The 18873-nt window shown below is 37.1% G+C and overlaps 1 protein-coding gene across 1 annotated transcript in view; it reads left to right on the top strand.

The window, feature by feature from the left end:
• The window catches only part of ETFA (electron-transfer-flavoprotein, alpha polypeptide), a 101593-nt gene that overhangs the window by 55461 nt on the left and 27259 nt on the right, over nucleotides 1-18873 (top strand). The gene's annotated exons all lie outside the window — the stretch shown is intronic.

Raw genomic sequence — 18873 nt, 5'->3', positions numbered from 1 at the left:
GTGTGACTTTATCTCGAATGCTTCAGGCATATTGTCAGGAGGAACTGATCCTTGGGAAAGAGACATCAAGCTGGGAAAGTAGAGGGAGAGGGGATTAATCATGAGGTCAGGGGGTTGTTCAGTTTGATGGGGGGGGAGGAATGGAAAGTGGAAGAATCTGGTCTGGAAAACAGTGTATATGAATTTTGTAAATTAGTATGATAATATTTTTTTAAAAAGACTATTAATGAGATGTATTGACACAGAGACAGCAACAGTGGGCCTAAATATGGCAGAGATTGTGAGGATGGTACAGAACTGAACAAGATTTCCATGCATTGTACATAGGGAACAGCATTATTGTGTAAATTGTTTTGATGTCACCATTTCTCTCAAAGTCTTAGGGCCTCTAAGAATCTTGTGGGCCATATTTTGAAAACCATTGGTGGTGTATTTTTTTCGTTTTGTTTTGTTTTGTTTTATAGGCACTGAATAATATGTTATAAAGGTTATGGATTCTGTTGTATTCCTATGAAAAGTATTATTTTTATTTTTTAATTTAACAGGTAGTTGATCAGATTAGAGCGGTACCAGATTTTGCCTCTTTTTTCAGCTCCTGCGATTGTTCTTGCCAGACATCTTGGAGTCTGCCTTCCAACACCTGGGGTACGGGTCAGCAGGGGTTGTGGTTTTCTTTCTCCTACTGCCTTCTTTCTGGAATTTGTTCATTATTTCCAGCTGATTTAGCAATGCTGTCCTCTGTGTTTTCTCTCAAGCATTTAGACTGCAGTTTACTATCAGAAGTGCTTGTTTTCTGCTTGACTTTTACCCCTCAAATGGGGAATCTGTAAATGAAAAAAAAAAAGTGGAAGAGAAAGAGCAGAAATATGTCCCTGGCTCAACACAGTGTGCTTCTCTCCTCTCCAGAATCCTGGCTTCTTAATTGCTGCTTGCCTTGGTTGATTTCCAATGGATTTAAACAGTTGCTTTCGATATTTTAACCAGGTTTTATGGTTGTTCTGCTAAAGGTTAGTCTGTTGCAAACCATTCCCTTGGGGCCATAAGCAAGAGTCCTGAGGCCCAGAATTGAATGCATTACTTGAGATGTGCTCTGACTAGTATGGACTTGGATTATTATCTCTCTCAATAATATTTTAATTAATTCTACTTAATAGTGCATTAGGTTTTTTGGCAGCCATGTCCTGCTATTGTCATATATTTTACTTGTGCACATCCAAAATCTGTCTCCCCTTTTTCCTTCCCCGATTTAAATTACTTGCAATAGCAAAAACCATGTCTCTCTTGTCTAGCAATAATGCAGTATTTCTTTGTTTTTAAAGCTAAATACAGTACTTTTATTTATTCTTAATTAAATTTTCACATCTTTCTTCCTACCATTAAATCCTCTATTTTTTTTTTTAAAAGCCCTCCCCCCAGTTTTGTATTACTTAAAGATAACATTCTGTTTAAGGAGCACTGGTGGTACAGTGCTGGCCAAAAGGTTGGCAATAGGAACCCACCAGCCACTCCACAGATAGAAGAGTTTGGTTGTTTATTTGTGTGTGTATGTGTACCATCGAGTCAGTTCCAGTTCAGCTGGCACAGAAGGAGATTGCACCTCCTTCACGAGCAGAGCATCTGGTGGATTTGAACTGTACACTTTTGGGATTGCAGCACAGCTTCTTGCCACAAGGCCACCAGAGTTCCCTTTAGTGACTCCTCAGAAAAACTTATAGCCTCAGAAAGTCTGTAGGGAAGCTCTCTGTCCTGTAGGGTCACTAAAAGTCAGAATCTTCACTAAAGCCAAGCATATGGGTTTGGTTTTATTAGGTTTGTTTTCTTGCCAGTTTTGTAAGCACTCCTGGAGTGGGGTGGGGATAGGAGCATCACTACTGTTCTCTCTGAAGAATAGTAACAAGTAGTTCTCTACTTCATCTAATAGAGTACATAAAGACAAATTTTATTATTACAAAAAAGTAATTTGACTTTTATTATAAGTTGTTTGGTAAAATATGTAATACCCAAAATAATTTAATTATCATTTAAAATTAATTTTATTGACCCACATCTCACACCATACACTAAAATCAATGCAGGGTGGATCGGAGACCAAGTAGGAAAGCCCAAAATCATAAAGTTCATCAGAGACAAGCAGGGATCAAGCTTAGATGGCCTAGTCTGTGGTATAAAGAGACTGCTAAATACAGCCAAAAATGCATAATCTGAAGAGGATAAAATTGATGAAAGGAACCTTCTAAAGATTAAATCCCTATACGCATCAAAAACATTTTCCAACTGAGTACAAAGAAAACCTACTGACTGGGAAAACATTTGGCAATACCATTTCAGACAAAGGTCTTATATCAAAAGATTCTAGAATCCTACATGGCCTCCACAAGGAAAAGACTAATAATCCAATTACAAAATGGGCAAAAGACATGGAAAGAATTTTTACAGAGGAGGATATTTAGATGGCCAACAGACGCATGAAGAAATGCTCCAAATCATTGGCAATAAGAGAGATGCATATCAAAACCACGATGAGATACTATCTCACCCTAAAATCAGTGGCAAAGTTTAACAGGACAGAAAGTAATAAATGCTGGAGAGAATGTGGTGAGATAGGAACTCTTATACACTTTTGGTGGGATTGTAAAATGGTACAACCATTCTGGAAGGCAGTTTGGCTTTACCTTAGAAATTCCATATGACCTTGCTATTCCACTGCCTGGAATATACCCTGAGAAAATGAGAACTGAGGCACAAATAGAGACTTGGACACAAGTGTTCATAGCAGTGTTATTCACCGTCGCAAGAACATGGAAACAGCCCAAATGTCCAACCATAATCTAATGGATTGAGAAATTATGATACATTCACACAATAGAATACTATGTAGCATGTAAGACAATGACTTTTTTAAAATCACTACCTAACTTGGGAGGGACTGGAGAGAATTTTGCTAAGTAAACTAATTCAGTCCCATAAGAACAAATATGGTATAAGAACATTATTGTAGAATGTATATGAGGATCCAGTGAGGGGAAGGTGGAAGCCAGAGGTGTGAGGCTGGGCGAGGGTTGGGGGATAATCAAAAGGTCACACAGTTTTTTGGGTAGAGGGAAGGGGGGTAAAGGATATTGGAAAGATCTAGTGTGAAAAACAATGTATACAGGCTTTGTAAGTAAACCCAGAAAAATAGAAATGTTATTTAAAAAAAGAAAATCTTATTTATTCACAAGAGCCTATATATATATATATATTCTATAACATAGATTCATAGGTATTCCATAACATATATTCATAGGTATTCTGTAACATGTATATTATATATGAACAGTGGTCTCTCTGTATTGCTTTTTTAAAAGTTTTGTTGTCTTAAGAGCTTAAGTGGTATTTTTACTTGAGCTTTTTATTTGTTTTTCTCTGATTGCACATGAGGGTGTGTATCTTTTCATCTGTTAAATGTTCTTTTATTGGTCCCCCCTTTCCTTATGGAATTGCCTGTTTTAAATTTTTCAATTAATTGTCTTTTCCTTATCAGTTCTTGGAAATCTTTTATTCTGCAAAGGAATGCTTTGTTGGTTGGTTATATGTGTTGCACATATTCTTCTTAATTTATGCTTTTTTCATTTTTTTTTTTTAACAGTAATTTAAAGTTTATTCCAGCTATAATGCAGGTTATTCTGACTTTAAGGTAGCATCACATGGCATATGCTTTTTTCATTTTTAAAATCATCTCTTGTTTAATGATGTTTTATTATCTTTTTGGTGAAGGTTTACACATTCGTTTAGGTTCCCTTCACCAATTTCCACAGAGGTTATTCAATGATATTGATTACATCCTTCACAAATTATTTCTGTTCTGGTTTTTCTCTTTCCATCAATCTGGCTTTTTGCCCCTTTATAGTCTCATCTTGATTTTAAAGTAATTGTTGCCCATTTGGTTTTGTGCAGGTATTTTAAAGGAGCACAGTGCTTATGAGTGATACCCACCAGTTTTTGCAGCCAATTTGTTATCTAACTATCAGACAACTTTAGGAATTTGTTTTGATCGAGGTTTGAAGAGCATCTCAGGGCAATTGTCTTTGAGAATCCTTCATGTCATGTCTTTTGATAAAAAAGAATTTTTAATATAATCATTAAATTTTTTGAACTTACAAATTTTCCCCCTCTCATTTTGATGTATGCTTCTGCATACCCTCTGTTTAGGAAATCTTTAAGATAGAATGAATGATAAAGATACTCAATAGATTTTCTAAGAGTTTTAGAGATATGCTTTTCTTTTTTTTAGTTTTTTTAAAATTTTTTAGAGATATGCTTTTCACATTTTAGTTTATAATCTGTTTGACATGAACAGATGTTCCATTTGGACTTTTATGACTAATAAATTATCTCAGCATCATTTGTTCTATAGCCCCTTCTTGTTTCTGATTGATCTGTAATGTTAACTTCTTGGTTGTCCAATTTATGTATACTCCAATCTATTTCTGAACTCTGTGTTTTGTCTGTCCTATGGCTAACATTGAGGTGCATGGGATCCCAGAACACTTAATTGTGCTTATGAGAAATCTAAACCTAGATGATGATGCTGTTGTTCGAACGGAGCAAGGGAACACTACATGGTTTAAAATCAGGAAGGTCATGCTCCAGAGTTGTATGCTTTCTCCATATCTATTCATTCTGTATGCTGAGTAAATAATTCATGAAGCCGGACTTCTGTGAAGAGGATCAGACATTAAGATCAGAGGAAGACTCATCAATAAACTGCATTGTGCAGGTGATAATAACTTTGCTTGTGGAAAGTGAGGAGGATATGAAACACTTGTAAAAGATCAAGAACTGCCTTTGGTATGGATTATAAATTTGGTTTGGATTATATCTCAACATCAAGAAAGCAAAAGTTCTAACCACAGGACTAGCAGGCAAGATGATGATAGGTGGGAGTAAGGATTGAAGCTGTCAGAGATTTTTATCTTACTTGGATAAAGAGTTAGCACCTGGTACCAGCAGTCAGGAGATCGACTTTGTTGCACTGAACACGTCTCCTGTCAGGGACCTCTCCAAAATACTTAAGATCAGTACCTTATGTTTGAAGACTAAGGTGAGCTTGACTCAGGCTATCATTTTCTCAATCACGTGTTATGCATCAATGAGAAAGGAACAGTGACCAAGGATGACAGAAGTAGAATTGATGCCTTTGAGTTGTGGTGCTGAAGAAGAGTGCTGAATATCCCATGGACTGCCAAAAGAGCAAACAGATATGTCGTGAGAAAGTGCAGCCAACGTGCTCCATGGAGGCAAGGATGGTGAAGCTCCATCTCTCATACTTTGGACCTGTGGCTGGACGACGCTATTCCTTGGAAAGGAGCATCATACTTGGAAAGATAGAGGATTGATGAAGGAGAGGAAGACTCTAGAGAAATGGATTGACAGTTACCGCAGCAGTGGGCTCAAGTGTGTCAGAGATGATGAGGATGGCACAGGACAGGACAGGGTTTGGGTCTGTTGTTCCTAGGGCTGCTATGAGTTGTACTTGGCTAGATGACATCTAGCAAAAACCAGAATGTCTGTTAGTTGTTTATTATTGTATCAATACCAAAAGTTACTTAGTTGTGTAACTTTCCTTCCTCCTTCTCCATAATTGTCTTAGCATTTTTGTCTCAGTACTTTTCTCTGAAGTTTTAGAATAATTTTGTTTAGCTCCATAGTTTTTGATTAAAAATTGAGGCATTGAAGATCTAAATTTAATCTGTACCTGAAGTTATTGGATAGACTCAAGAACTCATACCTTCTATTATTTTAAGAAAGTTAATAGTTGATTTCCAATTCATCCAAAACCTCATTTCTTTACAAATCATAAAATCTTCTTAAATACTTTTATAAGACTCTATCAGTATTTTGTATATAAAATGGTTAGCTGCTCTTGAGTTGGCTCTGTCAGTGACCCTGTGTACAACCCTGCTCTATCCATGCCATTCTCACCTCATAATCTTTGTTCTGTTTAAGCCCATTGTTCCAGACAGTGCCTCAATCCATTTCATAAAGTAAACCACCCCAAACAGCAGTATGTGGTTATTTAACATTTCCTAAATTCACAGATTACTATATTTCTGTACTGAATGCAGTGATACTGGACAGTATATTTCTTCTGTATGGCTCCATACACATATAAACAACCATATTAAAGATACTTGTACACCAATGTTCATAGCAGCATGATTCACCATAGCAAGAACATGGAGACAGCCCAAATGCCCAACCTTAATGGGATAGATTGGGAAATTATCGTACATTCACACAATGGAATACTTTGCGGCACGCAGGAGCAATGATTTTGTAAATTACTACCTAACGTGAGGGACAGGGACTGGAGAGCATTATGCTACATGAACTAATTCAGTCTCCTAAAGACAAATACTGTATAGGACCCCTATTGGTAGAGCATGTACAAGGATCCAAGGAGGGGGAAAGTGCTTAAACATAGGGTTACACAATTTGATGGGTCGAAAGAGAGATTGGTAAAGGTAAGATAATGGGAAAGGAGTGATGTGAAAAAAAAATGTATTATGAACTTTGTGAACTTTATAAGTAAACCAGTATAAAAGTATTATGTAATTTGAAAGGGACTGAAGAACATTATGCTGAGTGAACTAACCCAGTTCCACAAGGACAAATACTATACAAAATCATTATTGTAGAATGAGTATGAGGATCCAGGGGTGGGGGGAGGGTGGAAGCAGATGGGTGAGGATGTGCGGCAGCGGACAGAGGTGGTGGTGGATTCATCATGGGGCAGTACAATTTCATCTCTTGAGGGGGTGAGGGAAATGGGAATGAAAAACAAGGTATTTGAATTTTGTAAATAAACTAGTATTAAGAAAAATATACATGATGAATAAAATAACTTTTAGCTAGTAATCAAGAACATTTTAAAAATAGTTTTTATGTTTTAGAGTAGTTTTTGGTTTACTGAAAAATTGTATAGAAAATACAGAATTCCATAAACACTCCTGCCCCTCCACCTCACTTTTGCTGTTAGCGTCTTGCATTCTTGTGATTAATTTATAACAGTTGAACCAGTATTGACAGATTATTATTACCCAAATCTCATAGTGTATAGTACACATATGAGTTTTTGTTTGTCTGTTTCTTTTAAAATAGTATCTGTGTTTTAGATAGAAGTTTTCACATGAAATTGGGTTCCTTTTTTATAATGTTTATATAAGTTGTTCTGTGTGGTTTATCATTTTTGTAGTATATCAGTGTTGTCATTTTTCCTGTCCTATTTATTCTGTTTCCATTAGTCTAACTTAATTTTTCTGCCTTTTCATCTTGTTTTTTGATATATGTTGACTATTTGATATCATAGCTCACAATTTGAGGGAACACATTTTAGAGCTGATAGTGTTCATTTTGTAAGCTGATGTGTTGCTTGAATAAAGGTTAACCTACAAGGTTAACTTCATATCCATGCTAAAATATTATTTTAAGGCATTTATCTCAGAGTTTCCTTAAGTTCAGTTGCTCTGACCTGCTTAAGGAAGGAACTTGACTTTTGTTCTACATTCCCTCCCCACCCCCATTCTATAGAGAACCTTTTATTGTGTCCCCTCCAATGGGTTTTCACAAATGTATTTTCTCATGTGTCCGCTCTTATACTACTATATCAAGTAGTTTTACTGCCCTAAAAATACCCTGTGTTCTACATATTCATCCCTCCTCTCTCATCCCCAGGTTGCCATTTCTGGCTATTTTCACTGGTTTGTCTTTTTCAGAATGTTAGATAGTTGGAAACATACAGCATCTAACATTTTTGAACAGGCATCTTTCACTTATTGATAAGCATTTAAAGTTTATCTATGCCTTTTCATTATTTGATAACTCATTTCTTTTATTACCTAACAATATTTAACTATATGGTGTACCACAGTTTATCCATTCATTATTGAAGAATAGTATGATTGTTTCCACTTTGGAAGTTGTAATTAAAGCTGCTATGGTTGTTTCCAGTTTGTAGCAGTTGTAACTAAAACTGTCATGTGCAGATTTGTTAGGCAAATATGTTTTCAGCTCATTTGAGTAAATATGTAGGAGTACACATCAACACTATTTAAAAAAATACTAATTTACTGACTGAAATGTCTTCCATGTGAGATTTGGTGATGGTGAGAGGTGGAAGAAAGAAGCTATGTTATAGTTGCTGTTCAGTGGTGCATTCAAGGGAGCTGGTGAAGGAGTTCAAATCCAAATCCAAAGAACTGACGGACAGTTTCTTCTTGGCAGCTGAGACTCCAGAAATAGATGACCAAAAACAACTGTCTGAATCCTTAGATCAAGCAATGAGCTAGAAGGAAAAACAAAAACTCTATAACTCAGATAGAAATTTTTCAAATGAGGAACTTTGGATGTGCAGATTAATTTAGAAGAGTTGACATTTTTGTAATATTTAGTTTTAGATCCTTGATCAAGACTTTATATCTCCATTCGTTTATTGAGTTATATAATCTTCATTATATTTAGGACTGTATTATGTATTGTATATACATAATTAAGTGTTTGAATAAGGACATTTTGTTTCATCCTTCCCCCGCCTTTTTTTAAATTTTATACTGGTTTACATACAAAGTTCATAACTCTTATACATGGTTGGTGGGACTGTAAAATGGTACAACCACTCTGGAAGGCAGTATGGCATTTTTTCAAAAAGCTGAACATAGAAATTCTATATGAACCAGACATTCCACTGCTTGGAATATACCCTGAGAGAAGGAAAACTGAGGCACAAACAGAGACTTGTACACTAATGTTCATAGCAGTGTTTTTTACATCACAAGAACATGGAAACAGCTCAGATGCCCAACCACAGTGGAATGGATTGAGAAATTATGGTACATTCACACAATTGTTTCATCCTTTTGTTCTAATGTTTTACCACTAGGTATTGCTCTCCGATTTAGGCACATCCACTTTCACCAGGTTAAATACAGTCCGTAGAAGACGCAGTGTTTGATAATATTTTTTTTAATTATTTTTGTGTGCGTGTACCGTCAAATCAGATCTGACTGGTACAGGAGGAGATTGTCCCTCCTTCCCCGGCAGAGCATCTGGTGGATTCGAACCTTGCTCCTCTGGGATTGTAGTTGCAGCTCTTTGCCACTAGGCCACCAGAGCTCCCCTCATTTGATAATATTTTAGAAATGGTTAAGAGTCCAGATTTTCTAATCAGGTTGCCTGAATTCAGGTCCTAATGTTAACATTTGCTTACGTGATCTTGGACAAATCATCTAACTTCTCTGTTTCTAATCATAGTTTCTCATCTAACCATAGTTTCGTGAACTCTAAAATAATGATAATAATAGTTGCAACGTCAGAAGACAGATTTCTAAGGATTAAGCTGTTTGAATATATGAAACAAGATTTAAATATGTAAAACAGTATCAAATGAGTTAGTATATGTAAAGCAAACTGCCTGGTACACAGTGGGTTTTAACACTATCTATTAACCTATTTTTTCAGGTATTACTATAAATTCTAAATTGGTAAGAGAGAAAAAAATTGGTAAGAGATGTTTTTGTTTTGAAATCGTGAGCAGATATGGAATTATTATTTCTGTACCTGATGTCCGACAGCCTCATTAAATTTTCTTGTAGCATATTAATTAATGTTTCTAAGGTGCGTCTGATACAGGCCATGGTCTTTGCAATCACTTGTTATACATCAGAGAGTTAGACAATGACTAGGGGGGATAGAAGGAGAATTGATACCTTTGAGCTGTGGTGCTGGAGAAGAGTATTGAGGGTACCATGGACTGCTAAGAAAACAAACAGATTCATCCTGGAAAGGGTTAAACCGGGCGGCTTCTTGGAGGGAAGGATTCTGAGGCTCCATCTAACATACTTTGGACATATTGTAAGGAAGGACCGGTCCTTGGAGAGGGACATCATGCTTGGTAGGGTGGAGGGACCACACAGGAGGGGAAGGCCCTCTATGAGGTGGATCGATTCAGTGACTGGGGCAGTCGGGATGGGAGTGTCAGAGACAGTGCAATTGGCACAGGACAGAGCAGAGTTTAGGGCTGTTGTACATAGGGTCACTATGAGTCACAAGCGACTCGAGGGCACATAACAACAACAACAAACTTAATTGTATCAGATCTTTGTTAAAACTAGAATTTAATTAGCATGGCCTTTTCATCCTTGGTGTATTAATGTAATAAATTACATTTATTTCTGGATTACCTTTAGTAGTTCTGTGGATAGTACTGGCCTTACCTTCATAAGTGTATATTACAGTCATTAAAGAGTCTGCTATCTAATGGCAGAGAAATACATTCTCATGCTTGTTAGGAGTAGATTGCTTTGCATACACACAGGCATTTTATCAGCAGTTCATCTGCAATTCTGAGACTTTGTGAATAGAGGTAATTTTGAGGGGTTACAGCTTTTGGAAATTTTGTCAAGATGAATTTTATTTCTGGATTTCTCTTTTGGAAATTTCTCTTTTTGCAAAGTCTCTTTAGGATTAAACTTTATAGAGTTATTTGTATACAGCTGGGACTGAATTTATGGACTGCCTTTCTGACTTGCTAAAAAGCTAAAGATTGACAACCCCTTTCATACTGCATTATCCAGCTTGGCTTTTAACTCCAAGAGAACCGTGTTCACAAATTGATGCTCTGTTCCTTTGGGGCTGGTATAGAAGCATTAAATTGTACTAAAATATTCATATGTGAGTGCATTTAGCTGAAAGCAATTGATGTTCTGTTCCCAAGAGGACAAAGAGAAAAGCTGTATGGACCTACAGTCCAGAAAACACCCTAAGCATGCTTCTTAAAGGTAATTACACAGCCTGGATGATCAAAGCCTTTACAGTGAAGCTTAAAGTGAAAATGGAGAAGTTGTAGAAATGTATAAGCCATGGTTTGGATATTTTGATTGGTTAGTTGTATAAATAGTAGAAAATGAATTGCTGAAAAGGAATTCTCTGTATATATATCCTTGTTGTCTCACCTAATTTTTATTTCTCTCTCTAATTATTTCAGGAGACCAGTATCAGTGAAATTTTTTATCCATTACCATTTTCTTTCATAAAGTTACATTTTTTCCAGTTTTGGCAAATCCTCTAAATTTTGTTTATAAATATTTTATCTATTTAAAAGCATGCCACTGATAGGATAATTTTATAGATGTTGTTGTTGTTGATTGCGTCGAGTAGAGTCAAACATGACTCAGAGCCACCCTATGAACAAACTGAAGCCTTTCTACAACTATTGTCGTTTCTCAAAGTTCACAGTTTCCAGAAGCATGCTGCTTAGGAAGTGGATGCCATTCCTGCTGCCAAATGTCTTATAGATAGCCTAATTTAATGGTTGGCATGAAAATCAACACCCATGGATAGCAAATCTTTTTTTGTAGCTATGCTGGTATAGTAGCTTAGAAGGAATGAAACTATTCTAAATTTTCATTTTTATTGTAACTGCTGTTCTGATCCTTTCTTATAAAACTACTTATGTTTATTATTAAATTTTGTTGTTATGTGCCGTCAGGTCATAACTAATTCATAGCTGACTCTCCAGCAGGTATAGCATGGGAGGAGATTGCCCCATCCTTCTTCCATGTTCAAACTATGTGCCTTTGGGTTGGCAGCACAGCTACTTACCACTAAGCCATCAGAACTCCCTAACGTATTAGTTATGGTAAATATGCACAAGAAAAACAATACAAGCTACTATGCTAAAAGGAGATATTTATTTCATGAATTATTAGCCATTTAGCATGTGTAACTCAATACTTTTATTCATTTCAAGGGAACAGATAAGCTTAACTGTAAATTAATATTAATTTAAGATAGTTTGAAAGGAATTTTAGAAATTATATGGAATGGTAGTGATGTATCCCATTTCCTTAAAGTGACATTACTTAGATATCCTTCATTTAGATGGGATTCATAGTGAAGTAATTATTTTCTTACAAGTATTACCTTTTCCCTGCACGGTTTAAAATTAAGAGTGTGTCAGGGTTATATTCTTTCTTTCATACCTATTTAATCTGTATGCTGAGCAAATTTATTTGAGAAGCTGGACTCTTTGAAGAGATTAGCATTAGGTTTACAGGAAGACTGCATTAATTAATAACCTGCTTTATATAGATGACACAACCTTGATGAAAGTGAGGAGAACTTGAAGCACTTGTTGCAGAAGATCAAGGAATGCAGCCTTTGGTATGGATTGCATCTCAAAGTCAGAAAACAAAAATTCTTAACTGGATGGATAGGTAACATCATGATAGATGGAGAGGAGACTGAAACTGTCAACAACTTCATCTTATTTGGATCCACAATTTACACCTTTGGTATCAGCAGTCAGGAAATAAGGAGACTCATTACTGGGAAAGTCTGCATTTGGGGACTTCTTCAAATTATTGAAGAATAATGATGTCGGTTTGAGGACTAAGGCACATCTGATTCAGGCCATATTCTTTTCAGTCAATTACTGTCCATCTGAGTGCTAGACAAAGAATAGGATGGCAGAAGAATTTATACCTTTGAGCTGTGGTGTTGGAGAAGAGCACTAAACATCCTACGGATGGCCAAGGGAACAAGCAGATAGGTCTTAGAGAGGGTGCAGCCAGAGGGCTCTCTGGAGGTGAAAATGATAAGGCTTCACATCACATACTTTGGGCATGTTTCTAGGAGGGGTATTCCTTGAAGAAGGACATGACACTGGCAAGGTTGAAGGGTCGGCAAATGAAAGGAAGACCTTCGTCCAGGTTGATTGACATGGTGAGTGCTGCAATGGCCTCTTGCGTGTCAGGAAGAGTGAGGATGGCACAGGATAGAACAGGGTTCAGGTCTTTTTTTTCATAAGGTCACTGAGTCATATTCAACTTGACAGCCCCTAACAACAACACAATAATGCGACTAGCCTCGTTGGGAGTTGAGTTGAATTGTGAAGAGGACATTTACTATACCCCTTGGGGGGCAGGAATACAGAGGAATTTATATCTTAAGATGATTTTAAGATTTTGGGGAATCTTTGACTAGAAAGCTTAAGTTACATATTCTTTGATTAATAGGCACCAAAGCTGTGGAATGTCCACATTCTACAGCTGGAAGAAGACCACTGCTGTTATTTCCAAACACTTTTCCAGCTCCACTTTTATGGACATTTCCCTTTAATGGTTATTTGGAATCAGATATTGGCTTATTGAAAAATCTCATTGCCATTGAGCAGATTCCAGTAGATACTGACCATGTAGTCGTTCCTAAGGCTGATATTATTACAGGAAAAGACTAGCAACTGGCAGGTTCAAACTGTTAACCTTTCGGTTAAAAGCCACTGTACCACCAGGGCCCTTGACTTGTTGAAAGCCAAATCCATAAGTGTTAAGCATTTCAGGCTACATAAATTAAAATGAACAAACAAATAAGTCATTTCAGAGTCTTGAGTGAGTCAGTCTCCTTAATGGCTTGCAACTTGTGTATGTTTGTGGAGGGGGCCTGCATTAGAGGCATTCCCAGTGATACGCAAGCAGAGCAATAGATCTAAATGGTGTAGCTTATATCATTATTCATGTTAGGAGAACCCTGAGCTAATGGACAAATTGATAAATCTACTACATGAGGTACAAGTTAATATTTATTAACTAAAAATGGTAGCATTTTTCCTATATGCTTTTAAGTTGGCTATATCATCTCATTTTAGGGATTTTTCTTTAAGATAAGGCATTTAGTAGTGTTTAATAGATTAGTAATTTAAATTAAGGCATGTTACTATACTGTGGCGTAGTAGAAAAAGTACTGAAAGGATTTAGTTTAAGAACCTGTCTTTAAGTAGGTTTGTATAACCTTGGGCAATTCACAAAATTTGCCTGAACCTCTGCTTTTTCTTCTAGTAAGTGAGAATAATTTCCACCCCATAGAGTTATTGTCACTGGTAACTGAAGTGATACAGAGAAAGTACAGCATAATAACTGTCCTGTCGGTCACTTAGTACTTAAAATTATGATGATTAGTATTCAGTTTTAAAGTCTGTTAAACTGGGAAAGCTAGTAATATGATATGGTCATTGTTTGGACCAAGCAGGTAGGTGAAGTGTCCCATTTATCTGAAGGTTTTAATTCACTTAGAATCCCACCTGAGAATTTCATAATACAAATCGTGAGTTGTTTGAGAAAAAGCTATAGTTAGTTAAGCTTTGTATTTGGGGAGCTATTCCAAAAAAGGGAGGTACTAAGCACAAGTTGGCAAAATTGTGGAAATATTTCAGCTTTTTAAATGAACAGCAAAATGAAATATAGCAATAGTGATGCACAGGAGACCGGCACTAATTAGAAAATATAGTTCAGTTAATCGGCTTCTCAAAGAGGCATTCATTATTTGCTTTGATAAATTACTACATTTAACTCCTAACCTGGCATTTGTCCTGTGGATATATATGTTATGTTTTATCTTTAGCAGTTGTTATTTAAATGTACGTCTTAAGTCTCTTGAGTAAAAATGTTGGAGTGCATTTGTCATCCCTTAAAAACTCTTTTTATGATTGGGGCAATTTTAGGAACATTGTTTCTGAGCACTTTACATTGGATCTCTAAATTCTAATTTAGTTAGGACTACTTATGCAATCAGAGAGGTGCACAGTCTGTCCGATGCTGTACATCAGAGGGCTGGGCAGTGACTAAGGATGACAGAAGAATTGATGCCTTTGAGTTGTGGTGTTGGAGAATAGTCTTGAACATACTATAGACTGCCAACAGAGGAAATAGTTCTTGCAGAGATGAAACCAAGCTGTTCCTTGGAGGCAAGGATTTTGAAGCTCCATCCCACATACGTGGGCATGTGGCCAGGAAGGGACCAGTCCTTGGAAAAGGACATCATGTGTGGAAGGGTGGAGGGACAGTGCAGGAAAGGAAGACCCTGAATGAGATGGATTGACACAGTATGTGGGGTAAATGGGGTAGGTGTATTGGAGATTGTGAGATTGGCTCAGGATAAGACAGGGTTCAGAGCTATTGTACGTAGTGTTGCTGTGAGTTGCAGGTGACTCAGTGGCATATAGCAACTAATGCAGTGCATTTTAAAAATACTATCTTTGAGGAAATGCTTCCCCCCCCCCCAGTGCTGCCTCAAAAAGGAAACTATTAGTGGAGACAAACTTTAAAACTTGATTGTTAAAGACAGTCTGCAACATTGATTTGGGTTTTTTTGCTCCAAATGTTTCAGATGTAGCAGCTCTGCTCAATTCATGTTTCATATATACCAAAAAAAAAGCAAATGCTTAATATTCCCCCTTTCTTCTTTGTGTAAAGTGAATCTGAAGTTGCTGCAGGCAGGATGCTGTTCTAATGCTAGAAAACAAGTGAATTTATGAGTTTATGACATAAATTCTGATCATTTAAACTGCATAAGTGCTTTTTAGCATGACTGACTTGGTATGACTTGGTACCTGCATCAGGGGTAAATATCACTTCCCTGCCTAGGAAGTTGAGCAAAAATTAGTAGCTACTACTAATTGGGGTTGTAACGAATCAGAGAGGGGCAGCTCAAGAACAGTTAATAGCAAATGCACAAAAAGAAGCAAACAGGTATCACCACAAAGAATCTTTCCCAATGTATTATTTCAAATTGTATGAAGTTAATAGAAATTTTCTTTGATCATGTTGTTCTTGTTGTTAGGTGCTGTCAAGTGTGACTCACAGTGACCCAGTGAACAGCCACCCTGAACCCTATGCTATCCTGTGCCATCCTCATCATCTCTGAGATACTAGGCCCCATTGCTGAAGACACAGTGTCAGTCAACCATGCTGAGGGTCTTCCTCCCCTTCACTAATCCTCCGCCCTTCCAAGCATGATGTCCCTTTCCAGGGAATAACCTTGCCTAGCTACATGTCCAGAGATGAAGCTTCACCATCCTTGCCTCCATAATAAACTAAAGCTGCTATAATTCCAGTGGCACAGGGTTCAAATCCATCAGCTGCTCTACAGAAAAAAAAAATGGGCAGTTTCCTCCCACATGATATACTGCCTAGGGTCAGCTAGCACACAACAGCAACTGTGACTTTAGTGGTAAGGAGTTGTACTTCCAACCCAAAGGCAGGTGATTCAAATTCACCAGGTACTCTTCTGGAGAAAGATGGGCAGTCTTCGCCCTTGCAATTTTTTGTCTCTGAGGACCTCCTAGAGGGTCAACTCTGAGTCAATTCTTTCTGACTTGATGGTACAATAAAATAACAACTGACGTCTTAGTTATTTCCAACTCATGATGGCCAGATGGTTTCCAAGGCTGTAAATCTTTATTGAGGAGACTGCCCATCTTTCTGTTGTGAAGCCACTGGTACACTCACACCACTAGCCTTTCAGTTAACAGTTCAACACATAAGGCAATGTGCTGCCAGGGCTCTTTATAGTCATAGTTACCACTTAAAAGCAAAATTGGAACTATATTTAGCTTCTTCCATTTAGAATGATAGCACACTAAAAATCCTTCCTGGGTTAGAGATGTAGTGACAGTTTTAGTAATAGTAATATCTAGCATAACTGAGCATTCACATATAAGTATATATGTAATAATTATTACAGCAGTTTTATTTATCTCCGTGTTATACATGAAGTATTTGTCTCCATTTTTTACAAGAGGAAATTGAGGTATTCCCATTTTATACGTGAAGTGATTGTATCTAGGAGAGGTTAAATAACTTGCTCAAAACTACGTGGACTAGATGGAAGAGCCAGTTTTCTTTGATCTTATTTAGTTGCAATAATGATTAAATGAATGTAGTAATTTTTTATTCTTCATCCTAGATTTCTGAAAATATTCTAATTTCTTGAGCTAACTAATGTCTTAGTTCATTAGTTTTCTGTCATCTTGCTTTCTAATGTGTTTAAGGTTATATCTTTTTAAGTATCACATTAGCTTCATCTTAGTTTCTGATATACACTGATTTTTTGTGTTTTGTTTCAAATATTAATTTTTATTTTAATATCTTTGATTCATGGACTATTGACTCTTTTCTTTTTAAAAGAGCTGTGAGTTTTGAGAGATTTTTCAGGTCTTCTGTAACAGTGACAAAGTTTAACAGGGCAGCAAGTAATAATGTTGGAGGGGTTGTGGCAGGAAAGGAACTCTTATACATTGTTGGTGGGATTGTAGAATGGTACAACCACTCTGGAAGGGAGTTTGGAACTTTGTCAAAAAGCTGAACATAGAAATTACATATGACCCAGCTATTCCACTACTTGGAATATATGCTGAGAAAATGAGAACTGAGGCACAAACGGAGATTTGTACACCAGTGTTCATAGCAGCATTATTCACCATCTCAAGAACATGGTAACAGCCCAGATGTCCAACCACAAACAAATGGATTGAGAAATTATGGTATATTCACACAATAGAATACTGTGCAGCACGCAGGAGCAATGATTTTGCAAATTATTACCTAACTTGGGAGGGACTGAGAGCATTATGCTGAGTGAACTAACTCAGTCCCACAAGGACAAATACTGTATAAAACCATTATGGTAGGATGAGTATAAGGAGCCAAGAGGGGAGGGGGAAGGGTGGAAGCAGAGGGATGAGAATGTGAAGGGGGAAGAGAGGATTAATCATAGAGTTGTACAGTTTGATGGGTAGGGGGGTGTGAGGGAAATGAGAAGAATCTGTTCTTGAAAACAATGTATTTTAATTTTGTAAATGAGTACAAAAGAATTCAAAAAGAAAAATGCTTCTTTATTAAAATAGTTTACTGTCATCTGTTGGAAAATAATTGTAATAAAAAAAAGATATGTAATGATAATGAGATGTCTAAGGAGCTCTGGTGGCCTAGTGGTAAGAAGCTGTGTGCAAGACCAGAGGCATGTGATTCAAATCCACCTGCTGCTCTGTGAGAGAAGGATGAGCAATTCCTCCCTTGTGATTTACTGCCTCTTAAAACCTTTTGAAGGGCCTGTTATGAGTCAATTTCTACTCAGTGGTACACAAAAACAAGAAGGAGCTCTGGTGGTCTAGGGGATTAAGGAGCGGGTCTGTCAACCCCAAAGCAGGTGGTTCAAATCCACCAGCTGCTCTGCAGGAAAAAGATGTTCAGTCTCCTTCTGTGCAATTTATAGCCTCTAAAAACCCATTGGAGAATCATCTGTAAGTCAGTTTTTACTTAGTGGCACATAACAGCAGCATCAATAACATGACATGAATAGTTCTCATCCCCACACTGTTCAGTGTCAGCGTGCTCAACTGTATATGAAGCTCTGAAGCCACCTCAGAGCCCCCTTGGCTTCCCTGTTGCTTAAAGGAATCAACATTTTTGCAAACCTCAACTGATGAAGCTATACCAATGTATTTTGGAAAGTCATGCACCATGCTAAAGTCTGAAACCTCACAGTGACTCAGGGAAGTGGAATTCTTGTAATTTCCCTTTTTTAGAAGAGCAAACTGAGTCATAGACAACTAGTTCAGGGCCCACATTTCTCAAGTGACAGAGTTTACACCAGCCTAAAAGTGACTTTGAAGCTAAGCAGTGAGACTGTATTAAAATAATAATCATATTAAGCCAGTAATAGAACTTGAGTGAGGTTTATTTAATATACAATTTTCAAATCAGGGTAACATTTTAAGTAGCAAGTAAAATAAGTTCCAAAGATGTGAGAGGGGAAAAGCCCCCCAAATCTCAAGCTCATTGCCATCTCATGAGAGCTGACTAATTTCTGAACCTCCAGTGGGCTTTCTGTGGCTGTAAATTCCACAGGAGGAGATTGTTCCTCTTTCTAAGAGCTGCTGGTATATTCAGACTATGCAAGAGTTACCACTTGTGGGTTAGGTGCGCAACTGCCTACTTCCAAAATCCTTGTGCTACATCTTATGTGCCTGAAGTTCAAGCTAGATTTAGAAGAAACTGC

The sequence above is a fragment of the Elephantulus edwardii genome, unplaced genomic scaffold, assembly GCF_000299155.1.
Source record: "Elephantulus edwardii isolate Elephantulus edwardi_28Jun2011 unplaced genomic scaffold, EleEdw1.0 scaffold00066, whole genome shotgun sequence".
Taxonomy (NCBI): Eukaryota; Metazoa; Chordata; class Mammalia; order Macroscelidea; family Macroscelididae; genus Elephantulus; species Elephantulus edwardii.
Note: the sequence above shows the minus strand (reverse complement) of the source record. Positions and strands in the feature narration are given on the sequence as shown.